This window comes from Pleurodeles waltl, chromosome 10 (genome assembly GCF_031143425.1).
Source record: "Pleurodeles waltl isolate 20211129_DDA chromosome 10, aPleWal1.hap1.20221129, whole genome shotgun sequence".
Classification (NCBI taxonomy): domain Eukaryota; kingdom Metazoa; phylum Chordata; class Amphibia; order Caudata; family Salamandridae; genus Pleurodeles; species Pleurodeles waltl.
This window is the reverse complement of record NC_090449.1, coordinates 559674298-559687250: the sequence shown is the minus strand read 5'-3', so window position 1 is coordinate 559687250 and position 12953 is coordinate 559674298.

Here is a 12953-nt window from a genome sequence, read left to right as displayed (position 1 = left end):
AGAGACTATGGAATATGGGCTTGTAATTGCCTCAGAAAAGGAACAAGCTCGAGTTCTTTGGAAAGGGATGCAAAGCGTAAAATCATTTGTTTGGAACCAACAGTCCTTAATAATCTGGTTCCTTGTTTATCACCAACTTGCTGACTCAAGTTGCCATTGTCTGACAAATTACTTGATAAAGACTTATCTGAGCAAACACAGTGAAAAAGATCCTAGACCCTAGCATTAGTATCATTTTACTTCAACTTCTCGGCAGAGCGAAGCCTATATTATTGCCTTTAGTCCACATCTTTGTGCGTGCAACTCTTTTGTGCATAGGTTGAGCCATGTTGCTGTAATGTCCCACGTATATTTATTTCCCTGGATCCAATAGTTTCGGTATAAAGGTGGTAAGAAGAGCAGAAACAGATCAAATTACCTCACAGGAGAATACTCTTCTCCTAAGATTCTATTATTACTTCTGTGAATTGAAGCCTTTTTTCCCACAGGTTTCAGACTGAAATCAGAGGTAGGAGGATCAGGCTGAGCTAGTACTTCACAGATGATGATAACTTAATTATTTTCTCCTCCTCTTTCAGCTATCTCACCTCATTTTATGAGATTCCCTCTCTAGCCATTTGAATATCTAGGCGTATCTCCATAAACTTTCTGCTAACTCCAATTACTGTCATTAGAAGATATGGGGTTATCCGATGGAATAGTAAGGGTATTTCCAGGCCTTATGTGGGTCTCATAACTTACAAACCTCTGACAACCAACTTGTCATTACTTTCTTAATGAAAGCTTGCCCCTGGAACATTAGCTTTGGCCCTTTTGGTGGTGATCTGACATTACATCCTTTCAGGAGTCTTTGTGAAAGTATAAAGAACTTTTCTGGCTGTCCCTTTTAGAGATTTTCCATTTTCAAAGCCTGTTGTGAAAGTTTCACCTCTACAGTACGATCCACCTTTAGTTCTGTGAACTTTTGATAAAACGTATTTTCAACTCCCAAAGACGAAGACGGCATTATTGGGGACTCAGTCACTTTAAACTTCTGTTTTCCTGATAGGTACCACATAAATTTGTAGTTTCTTTGTCATCCCCCCTACTTGTGGATTCTCCCAGAGCAAGTGGTGCTTTAACATGGTCCTGAATTTGCATCTCATTTCTTCTCAGCGTTTCACTTTTTACTGAATCTAAGCTCCCCGGAAAAGGCATTGGTTTATACTCTGGATATCCACAGGTCAATTGTGACTTAACTCTTATTTTGTCAGGTTCTGAGCTAGTGGACTCAAGTGAACCCCTGCTGTCCCATTTCATCTCCTCTAGCTCCCAGCACATTCAAGGTCTGTTTTGTCCCAAGTCCTAATCTTGACACTATTATGGAATGCATTCAACTTTGCAATTGTTGAAAAAGAAGGCCCAGTCCAGAAAGAACCGAAGCCTTTTACTACCCCTTTGAGTCCGCATGCTGATTGACCATCTCCATATTGAATCATCACATCCTCAGCTCTCTTTGAGGGGTTCAAGTATAGCTCTACCAGACTAGTAGGTGATAGGTGCGTGTCAGTCTCAGAAATATTTATATCAGCGACTTGACCTGCAGTTGTTGTCCCTCATTTCAGGTCGAATGTTGTGCAATAAGCTGTGGAGCATTTATAATGCTGTCTTCAGTCATAGTAATTTCACATCTTTTTTTCAATTAGAAAAATAAGATGTCAGCATATTTCTGTGCATTTTGTATTTCAGGGTATTTCAAACCATAAGCAGGATTTGGCATATCTTCATATTATCAGAACTGGGGCAAGTAAGACGCCTAATCAAGCTGATGACTTCGAGAAAGGACTTATGATGTACTTAGAAATTGTGGGCTATTGGTTAGACCATAGATGACTCTTGTAAAGAGGGGAGCATAATTCTACAGTGTAGTTTTTGGTTATTCTTTGAATGTAAATGGTAGTTAAAATAATTCCTACCTGACACTAGCTCCTACGATAAGGAATGAGAAGTATTACAAAACTGATGCAATATGATTATGAGTTTTAAAAAAGCAGTCTACATTCCACACTTTACAATATATTTAATAATGTACCTATCTTTGTAAACATGATATCCTCTCAAATAATGATAGTTCAAAAGGGAGATAGTATTCTGGCAGGTTCCTGGGAGTAAATGATTTCCTACAGTAGTTCATTTTGAAAGCATCATACACAGCCATATATAGCCCTGATTAAAATAAATAATTTGTTCCAAAATGTCTTGACCTGTGTCATGTGCACACCAAGGCACATATTTATACCTTTTTGCACCGTATTTGAGTAATTTTTTTACGCAAAAGCGGCACAAACTTACAAAATATAACATTACTTACCATGCTATCGGATATATTGCTCGGTAACTTTCAAATACCTTTGATAGTTCATTCCCAATGGAATTAGAAGTATGTGCCTGCTGTGGTTATTTCTTCCATGATGAATGACACACCCATCAGCTTTGTTTTTGACACATCCTTTGCTGCTAATAGAAACACTGGAAAACGTGTGCAAACACTGGCTCTATTTTCCAACACGATCTCAAAATAGACCTCTGCTGACTTAAACCAACAATCACATAAAACAACCAGTAGGGATGTAGCCTGCGGCAAGCATTTCACATCTTTACAGCATGCTGCTTCAATTAGCACATAACTTGTTTTAAATGATTGTTCTTCAAGTCAGGGTGACAGGGATTTGATTATCAGGTATAACTACCATTACATTATAGGGATGTCTGTACCTCTCAAGGAGTTTTGTATTGATTCCCCGTTATTTCCGCATAGTAAACTGTTAACTCCGTTTTACGTTTTTGTGTTTGATTAAATACTGGGCCAATAGCCAATGGCTTCAATCGTGAGTCAGAGTAGATTAAGGGTGAATATGCTAATTTAAATTTGATGTTGATTTCATGCATTTAGAATGTTGAAATGCTATTTGCTCTTAGGTAATGTGAAAATTCAAATGCATTGCAGTATGCGCAGCAGGACTGCATACTATTAAAATTAAATCAAACACGAGAGTAGTTCAATGTGTAACTAAACATTTGAAAAGATGGAAAAACAAGAGGGTGCACATTTAGAATACCGTAAAATCATTTGAAGGTTTGACATACTAGCGGTAGCAAATAATGTGAATAATTTGAGAAAAGGTACACAAGATTATCTGCACAACAAGTAGACCGAATACAACCACACCAGATTCCCAACAGCTCACCGTCCGGTTTACCTGGGGAATGCCATGAAGGCAAAAGGGACTTTCTCAAATTGCTCGCAAGCCGGACAACATTCATAACCTTAGGTTGCAACACAGATTTGGAATGTGAGCGGTAGGGACTCTTAGCGATTCAAATCAGACAGCAGAATGCACAGGCCAGTCCTCACACACCGTATTAAAATACATCACGTTCTAGCTCTGCCAAAGGAATCATTAAGGTATATAAAAGAAGCAATTTACTCCTCTAATTCTCTCCCCATGCTTGTCATAATTCTAGACCTCTTTTCAGTTTATATTTTAAATGAAAGACAAAGGGGTCATTTAGAGACCGAGAGAATGGAAACTGCAGTATAAATTGTAGGACCCCTAATAACTTGTTAAGACCCGTGACAACCTTTAAAAAAATGGCCTCCCTAGAAGAAGGAAAAGAAAGATGCAATAACTCTCACAAAGTGGGAATGCAGATGTGAGAAAAATGCATAGGGAGTGCCTGATAGTGAATGAAAGATGGGTCTAGGAGGCTGGTCTGGTTTGTAGTGGGTACCTAAGGTACTTACACCTTATACCAGGTCCAATTATCCCTTATTAGTGAAATGTAGGCAGTGCTCTAGCAGCTTAGGCTGTCTAGCGGCAGCTTAGGCTGAACTAGGAGACACGAAAAGCTCTTGCAATACCAGTATAGTTACACAGTACTTATACACAATAAGAGACAATACTCAGTGTAACAAAAAACAAAGGTACTTTAGTTTAGTAACACAAGACCAGAAATATCTTAGAGACAATACTCCTTCTGGAGGTAAGTATTACACACAATATATTCACTAGTAACCAAAATCAGGTAAGTAAACAGTCACAGAATAGTGCAAACAGTAGAAAATACAATGGATTGCAATGGGCCTAGGGGCAACGCATACCATATACTAAAATAGTGGAATGCAAATAACAAATTCCCACCTAGGCAAGTGTAGTGTGTAGAGGGGCACTGGGAGTGTAGGAAAACACCAAAGGTGTGTAAAGTACCCAACCCTAGAGCTCAGGAAAGCAGGAGTAAAGTACAGCAAGTTTCCTCAGTACACACTACAAGATGTGATAAGAGATTTTGCAAGAACCAAGCAAGACTGCAAGCAACAAACAATGGATTCCTGGACCTGCAGATGTGTGGAGAGAGGAGACTAAGTCCAGAAGTCGAAGAAGAGACCAGGAAGGACAGGAGTCCCTGCCAACCTAGAAGAAGGTGCCAAAGTGTATTCTCCGGTCAGAAGAAAAGTACAGAAGAGCACCAAAGAAGATGACTGCAGGTTCCTGCTTGGTGCAGGTAATGTCCCACGTCGAGTTGTTGGATGCAGGCTGTTTGCATCACTGCATTCCGCCAACAAGCCTTGTTCAAGCAAGTGCGCGGTTTGCGTCAAAAAGGAGCTGCCTTGACCCAGGAGGGAACTGGGGTCTCAATTCAGACTGAGGAGACAGAGGGGGCTTTCAGCACTTCAGAGAGCCCTCAGAAGGTCAGGCAGCACCCACAGGAGTCCCAGAACACAGGGACAAAGAAGATGTAAAGTGTGGTCATCGCAGCACTACACTGGAAGGTTCCATGCCGCCGGAGAACAACTCAGGGAGCTGTGCATCGCAGGATGGAGTGTTGGGGACCTCTACGCTGTACACAAAGGATTCTTGGAAGAAGTGCACAGAAGCCTAAGGAGCTGCAGAAGACAAGGTGCACAGGAGTACTGTCATAGCACAGGGGGGCAATCTCTTACCTCCACCAAATTTGGACAGCTGGACCTTTGGACAGACTGGGTCACTTCGGTCTACTACCTGTGTTCCAGGGAGTACGCTTGTCACCAGGAGAGGAGTCCTAGTGTAACGTTTGTCGTCGCAGAAGGGTGCCTGCAGAAGCAGGAAAGTGACTCCATCACTCCACTGGAGATTCTTTGGTTCTTCTGGTGAACGATGAAGACAGGCAGTCATCAGAGCATGCACACCTTGGAAACTGTTGCAAGTGCTGGCTGGAGCTGAAGTTGCAGATCACAGGAGTCATCCTGGATACTTTGTGGGGATTACAGCGGTTCCTGGAGCAGTCTGCGCTTGATCCAATGGTCAGAAGCTGAAGCAGAGGGTGCAGAGGAGTCCTGGAGGAATCTTGCAAACTGAATCTGAGGAAACACCCAGAGGAGAGACCCTAAATAGCCCTGAGAGGGGGATTGGCTATCTACCCAGCTATGCACCTATCAGGAGGGGTCTCTGACATCCCCTGCTGGTACTGGCCACTCAGAGGTCTCCAGAGTGTCCCCACACCTTGGAATCCAAGATGGCTAACACAAGGGACACTCTGGAGGAGGAATGGGACCACCCCTGGGGTGGTGATGGACAGAGGAGTGGTCACTCCCCTTTCCTTCATCAATATTCATGCCAGAGCAGGGACTTCGGGTCCCTGAACCAGTGTAAACTGGCTTATGCAAGGAGGACACCATCTGGGCCCTTCAAAGAATTTCCAGAGGCTCTGGGAGGCTACCCCTCTTAAGCCTGTAACACCTATTTCGAAAGGGAGAGGGTGTAACACCCTCCTCCCAAAGGAGATGCATTGTTCTACCTCCCTGGGATTGAGCTGCTCTGTCCCCAGGAGGGCAGAAACCTGTCTGTGAGGTGGCAGCAGCTGGGGCTGCAGTGGAAATCTCAGAGAGCTGTTTAAGCAATACTGGGGGTACTTGGTGGAGCCCCCAGGGTGCATGGAGTTGGCCCCCCAATACCAGATTTGGATTGGGGGGGGCATTCCCATGATCTTAGACACCTCACATGACCATATTCAGAGTTACCATTGTGAAGCTACATATAGATATTGACATATATGCAGTGCACACTTATAATGGTATCCCTGCACTCACGAAGTCCGGGTAATTGGCCCTGGACAACGTTAGGGCACCTTTGCTAGTTCAAGGGTGCCCTCACACACGGTAACTTTGCTCCTAGCCTTCAGTAAATGAAGGTTAGACATATAGATGACTTAGAAGTTACCTTAGTGCAGTGAAAATGGCTATGAAATAGTGTGTCAACTGTTTCACTCAGGCTGCAGTGGCAGCCCTGATGAAAGGTTTGTCTGAGCTCCTTATGGGTGACAAAAGAAATGCTTCAGCCCATAAAGATCTCCTGGAACCCCAATGCCCTGGGTACCTAGGTACCTTATACTAGGGACTTATAAGGGGGGTCCAGTGTGCCAATCAGAATTGGAATATGGAGTCACTAAACTATAGTGACAAATTTGGTAAGTAGAGAGAGCATAAGCACTGGAGTTCTGGCAGCAGAACTTCAGTGACATAGTTAAGCATACTGACAACACACATAGGCCATATACTATGAGCACTGGGGTCCTGGCTAGCAGGATCCCAGTGACACAGTAAAAACACACTGACACACACACTCACAAAGAGGCCAAAAATTGGGGTAACCATGCTAGAAAGAGGCTACTTTCTCACAGATGGGACTTCATTTATGCTTGGGTGGTGTATGAGGGGGGGCACTGAAGGGGAAGTTTATGAAAAGTGGCACTGCACCCAGTGCAGCACCATTTTTCTTGTGCCCCTTAGCGCTCCCTTAACTCCACCATGTGTGAGCCGTATTTAAACTATGGCGCACCGTGGTGGTAGTTGGGGTACTAGCGTCATCATTTTTTATGTTAGTCCGGCGCTTTGCAGAATTAGTGTAAAAATTGTTGTTGTTAATCCTTTAAAGCACCCAGAGCCCCATTGAAAACAATTGGAGCCTCCCTTTAACGCCTGCCCTTAGCAGGCATCAAAAATGGCAATACAAATGATGCAAAGAAATCTCTTAGATTTTTGGTGTTTTTTTTTGCACCCTTCCCCTAGCGTCGGAATGCCCCCTTACATATATTATGCTTGGTGCAGGCATAATGTGGCACAATGCAAGCATTCCACCACTTTGTAAATAAGCTGCAGAGATTTTGGCCTTCCAGCACCGCATTAGCTAATATGGCATTGGAATGTCACTAGACCCTCTTAAATCAGGGCCTCAGTGCTTAATTTGAGGCAGAGGTTCCCAGTGGGGGCCACTGGCACTCAGTTTTAGGACTGCCACTTATTTTCTTTCAAAAGACTTTGGGGTTGATACCGACCCTGGCGGTAAATACCGCCAGGGCCGGGGTCCGCGAGAGCACCGCCAACAGGCTGGCAGTGCTCCTTTGGGAATTCTGACCGTGGCGGTACAGCTGCGGCCAGAAACGGAAAGTCGGCGGTGTACCGCCGACTTTCCGCTGCCCAGGGGAATCCTCCATGGCGGCGCAGCTTGATGCGCCGCCATGGGGATTCCGACCCCCATACCGCCATCCTGTTCCTGCCGGTTTCGGCCGCCAGGAACAGGATGGCGGTATGGGGTGTCGTGGGGCCCCTGGGGGCCCCTGCAGTGCCCATGCCAATGGCATGGGCACTGCAGGGGTCCCCGTAAGAGGGCCCCACTTAGAATTTCAGTGTCTGCTTAGCAGACACTGAAATTCGCGACGGGTGCTACTGCACCCGTCGCACCCCTTCCACTCCGCCGGCTCCATTCGGAGCCGGCTTCCTCGTGGAAGGGTGTTTCCCGCTGGGCTGGCGGGCGGCCTTTTGGCAGTCGCCCGCCAGCCCAGCGGGAAACCCAGAATGACCGCCGCGGTCTTTCGACCGCGGTGCAGTCTTCTGGCGGTTCCCGCTTGGCGGGCGGCTCCCGCCGCCCGCCAAGCTTGGAATGACCCCCTTTGACTGAAAGCATCAGATGGAGAAACAAAATAATAAAAGAAGGACATCATTTCTTCACAATATCAGGGATAGCAGAAGTGAGGTCACTTGCCAGGAGGCCTTTACTTTTACTAAAGTCAAACATGGTTACCCATGCACACTCATTCAATCACACATACACATTATCTTACATTAGCATACTTTCACCTACAAGCATGCACTGAATATACATTTAAAAACATGTTTGCTTACCTCATCTGGCAAAAGGATCATATTCAAGCGAACTGTACTCTATTTTTTTATTCCACTGATAGTGAATAATCTTATATTATTCACCATTAGGCCCATATTTATACTCGGTATGCACTGAATTAGCGTCATTTTCTTTTTACACTAATTCAGTGCAAACTAAACTCCATATTTATACTTTGGAACTAGACACGTCTAGTGCCAAAGTAATGGAGTTTACGTCGTTTTCTGAAGGGGAAAACGTACCTTGCATCAATGAGATGCAAGGTAGGTGTTCCCGTCCAGAAAAGGATGATATAGCCTTTGCGCCATATTTATCCCGCTGTGCTAAAATCCAGCACAGGGGGATGGGGGCCTTATTATTTAATGCCTGGGTCTGGGCAGGCGTAAGGAGATCTGTAGGCACATTTCCTTAGTCGGAGACCATGGAAATTGCCCACAGGTGCCCTTCCCTGGCCCCAGGGACACCCCGACCCACTCCAGGAAGACACCTAAGGATGGGTGACCCATCCTAGGTAATTCCGGATGAGTACATATTTTTTTTATTCCCAACACTGCTCAGGGGCCCTGACTTGGGGACTCCTGCACGGCTCTGGCCCCAATGGCCATGCCCAGGGGAAATTCCTCCCCTGGGCATGGCCATTGGGGTGGTGGGCATGGTTCCTGTCTTTACTAAGACAGGAGCCATGTCCATGGGGGTTGTGCGCCAGAAAATGGCCCTACACTGCTTAGAGGCAATTTTTGGGCCCCTAAACAGTGTAGCACCATATTTTGGCACACAATCCCTGGTTCCCCCTACGCCTCTCCGACCCTGTTAGCGTCCTTTCCAAGGATGCTAATAGGGTCTTAGCACCATTCCATGAATATGGTGCCCAGCCCGCATCTAGGAATGACGCAAGCCGGCACTATGCTTTTTGAGGCAAACCTGCGATAGCGCAGGTTTGCACCAAAAAGTATAAATATGGACCTTAGTGTAGTAAAAACACTGATTGAAAACAAGGAAAGTAGAGTCCCAACCGAGGTCCATAAGGACAAGCTGCTCCTATGTTCCTGATACTGATTTTGCCACCCCTGAGGCCAGGTGTCACAAAGGCAGTGCTGGGAGTAACATCTGCAACACTTGGTGCTACCTAAAAGACATTCATGGTAGGAGGATGAGAACAATGCAAAAACTGTCAAAAACAGGAATGCAGGAGTGAAATAAATAGGTCAGGAGCGTCTAGTAGTAGATCAAAGATGCATGAGGTGAAATCAAGGCAATGCATTAATACATCGAAAGCGTTAGCTTGTATGATGGACCTTCTAATGATGGTTTCTCGTGTCTTTGAACACCGCCTAATGTGTCATGGTCGGAGAGTTTTGCTTTTACGTAACAAAACTTCTGTTTTGCATCTTTTTTTCAGTTGAAAAAAACTTTCTGACTGGGCTGTAATAACATACCAGCGGTACATTTTTCCTGAAACCTCTGCTGTGCCAGATGGGTGGGACCTTCCCTATCACATTACTTGGAGATGTGCCCTTGCGGCCTCAATTGGTACCTGTAGGAGGCTGGCCTGGCTTATAGTAGGTACCTAGTGGTACTTACACCTTGTGCCAGGTCCTCATTAGTGGATTAGTAGTGTTCTAGAAGCTTAGGCTGATAGAGTTGGCTATAGCAGAGCAGCTTAAGCTGAACTAGGAGACATGCAAAGCTCTTACTATACCACTTATATCATATAGCACTAAACCATAAGAAAAGACAATATTCAGAGTTACTAAAAATAAAGGTACTGTTGCACCGCGGGCTGCCTTGGCACGCTCGGAGGTTCCGAGTCGGGTCGCGGCGGGCGCGGTTCAGCTTCTGGGCCGCCGGTCGTGCCGTGCTCCCTTTTTGTGTATTCCTCGCACGAGTCCCTGGGGTTTTCTCAGGCCTCGGCGAGTGCGGGTGAGGCGCGGCCTGGGAGCTAGTGGCTGGACCTTCCCCCCACATTAACACTTACCTGGTTTTTGTTCTCTTCTGTTCTTTTCTCTTCTGTTTTCTCTCCTTTTATTTCCTGTCTCTTTTGGGTGGAGCCATATTTTTGTTCTGTTTTTTCCCAGTATGTCCTTCTCTTCCTGCATGCATCAGGATCCCTATCTAACATGGTGAATTCTCCTACATTCCTATGGTAGTTTCTCCCAAACTAACATGGCGTCTTTCCTCTTCCTGAGGGTCACTTCCTGTTCTTGGGTATATAAGGTCTCAGACACTTGATCTTCTTGCGTTGCAACACTTCCTTTGGGGGTGATCTCGCTCCATTTTTTCCAGCTTTTGGTACCCTTTTTTCCAGCCCTTCCAGTGATAGTTTGTTATTGAAAACTTACCTTGCCTGTGCCTTTTTCTTTTTGTTGTTTTAGGGAGTTCCAGCCTTTGAGGTTTTTTCCTTTGGGTTTTTCCTCAGGGACTCCTTTTGGAAGGCACGGACTGCCCTGAAGTCCACTTGTCAGCAGCACCCTGGCTACCAGAAAGGGTTGCCCATATCTCGGCCAAGGCAGGACCTACAAGCGGCAAGGCCGTCCTGCAGATAAATCTGGTAAGCAACCAGTCAATCATGACAGGTACTTTATTTTAGTGACAATATGCCAAAAGTATCTCGGAGGATATACTCTCTTAGGAGGTAAGTAATATACACAAAATATACACACAACCAAAATCAGGTAAGTAAAACACTTAGAAAAGTAGTGCAAACACTGTGGAACACAATAGAATGTAATAGGAGAAAATAGGCCTAGGGGCAACACAAACCATATACTCCAAAAGTGGAATGCAAACCACCAATGAACCCCAGGCCTAGTGTAGTGTGTAGAGGGTCACTGGGAGTGTAGGAAAACACTAAGGTTGTCCAACATACCCCAACCCAAGACCCTGAAAAGTAGGAGTAAAGTTACCCTACTTCCCCAGAAAGACAGTAAAGTCGAGATAGGGGATTCAGCAAAGACAACAACTGACTGCAAAGAACTGAAGACAGATTCCTGGCCCTGCAAAGGAAGGGGACCAAGTCCAAGAGTCACCCAAGTGTCCAAGGGGGGCAGGAGCCCACTAAACCCCAGATGAAGGTGCAAAAGGGCTGCCTCCGGGTGGAAGAAGCCAAGGATTCTGCAACAACGGTAGGTGGCAGGAACTTCTCCTTTGGTCAGAAGGTGTCCCACATCATGCTGGAGAAAGCAGAGTTGTTTCCACGCAGAAAGACTGCAAACAAGCCTTGCTAGCTGCAACAGTTGTGGTTAAAGATTTTGGATGCTGCCAGGGCCCAGGAAGGACCAGGAGGTGGCCCCTTGGAGGAGGAGACAGAAAGGGCACTCAGCAACAGAGAGAGCCCATGCAAAAGCAGGCAGCCCCAGCAGAAGCACCTGAACATGCATACAGAAAATCTGAGCACCGCAGTCATCTCAGCACAACAAAAGAGGGTCCCACGAAGTCGGAGTCCATCTCAGTGAGTTGGGAAATGCAGGACGGGGTGCTGGGGACCTGGGCTGTGATGTGTACGAAGGAAGTCTTGCAAGATTGCACAGAAGCCCTAGCAGCTGCAGATCACGTAGTACACAGGATTACTGTCTGACGTGGGGAGGCAAGGACTTACTTCCACCAAATTTGGACAGATGGACCACTGGACTGTCTGGGTCACTTGGATCCAGCTCCTGTGTTCCAGGGACAACGCTCGTCAAGATGAGAGGGGACCCAGGGGACTGGTGATGCAGAAATATGGTGCCTGCGTTGGCAGGGGGAAAATTCCATCGACCCATGGGAGATTTCTTCTTGGCTTCCAGTGCAGGGTGAAGGCAGACAGCCCTCAGAGCATGCATCACCAGGAAACAGTTGAGAAAGCCGTCAGGATTAGGCGCTACAATGTTGCTGGTAGTCTTCTTGCTACTTTGTTGCGGTTTTGCAGGCATCCTGGAGCAGTCAGCAGTCGATCCTTGGCAGAAGTCGAAGAGAGAAGTGCAGAGGAACTCTGGTGCGCTCTTGCATTCATTATCTGAAGAGAAACCCACAGGAGAGACCCTAAATAGCCGTCAGAGGAGGATTGGCTATCTAACCAGATAAGAGCCTATCAGGTCGAGTTTCTGATGTCACCTGCTGACACTGGCCACTCAGAGGTCTCCATTGTGCCCTCACACCTCTGCATTTAAGATGGCAGAGGTCTGGGACACACTGGAGGAGCTCTGGGCACCTCCCCTTGGGAGGTGCTGGTCAGGGGAGTGGTCACTCCCCTTTCCGTTGTCCAGTTTCGCGCCAGAGCAAGGCTGGGGAGATCCCTGAACCGGTGTAGACTGGCTTATGCAAGGAGGGCACCATCTGTGCCCTTCAAAGCATTTCCAGAGGCCAGGAGAGGCTACTCCTCTCAGGCCCTTCACACCTATTTCCAAAGGGAGAGGGTGTAACACCCTCTCTCAGAGGAAATCCTTTGTTCTGCCTTCCTGGGACTGGGCTGCCCAGGCCCCAGGGGGACAGAAACCTGTTTGAGGGTTGGCAGCAGTGGTAGCTGCAGAGAAAACCCTGGGAAATTAGTTTGGCAGTACCCGGGCTCTATGCTTAAGTGTAGTGTAAAATGGCTGTGAAATAACGCAGATGTTATTTCACTCAGGCTGCAGTTGCAGTCCTGTGTAAGGATTGTCTGAGCTCCCTATGGGTGGCAAAAGAAATGCTTCAGCCCATAGGGATGTCCTGGAACCCCAATACCCTGGGTACCTAGGTACCACATACTAGGGAATTAAAAGGGTGTTCCAGTGTGCCAATCTG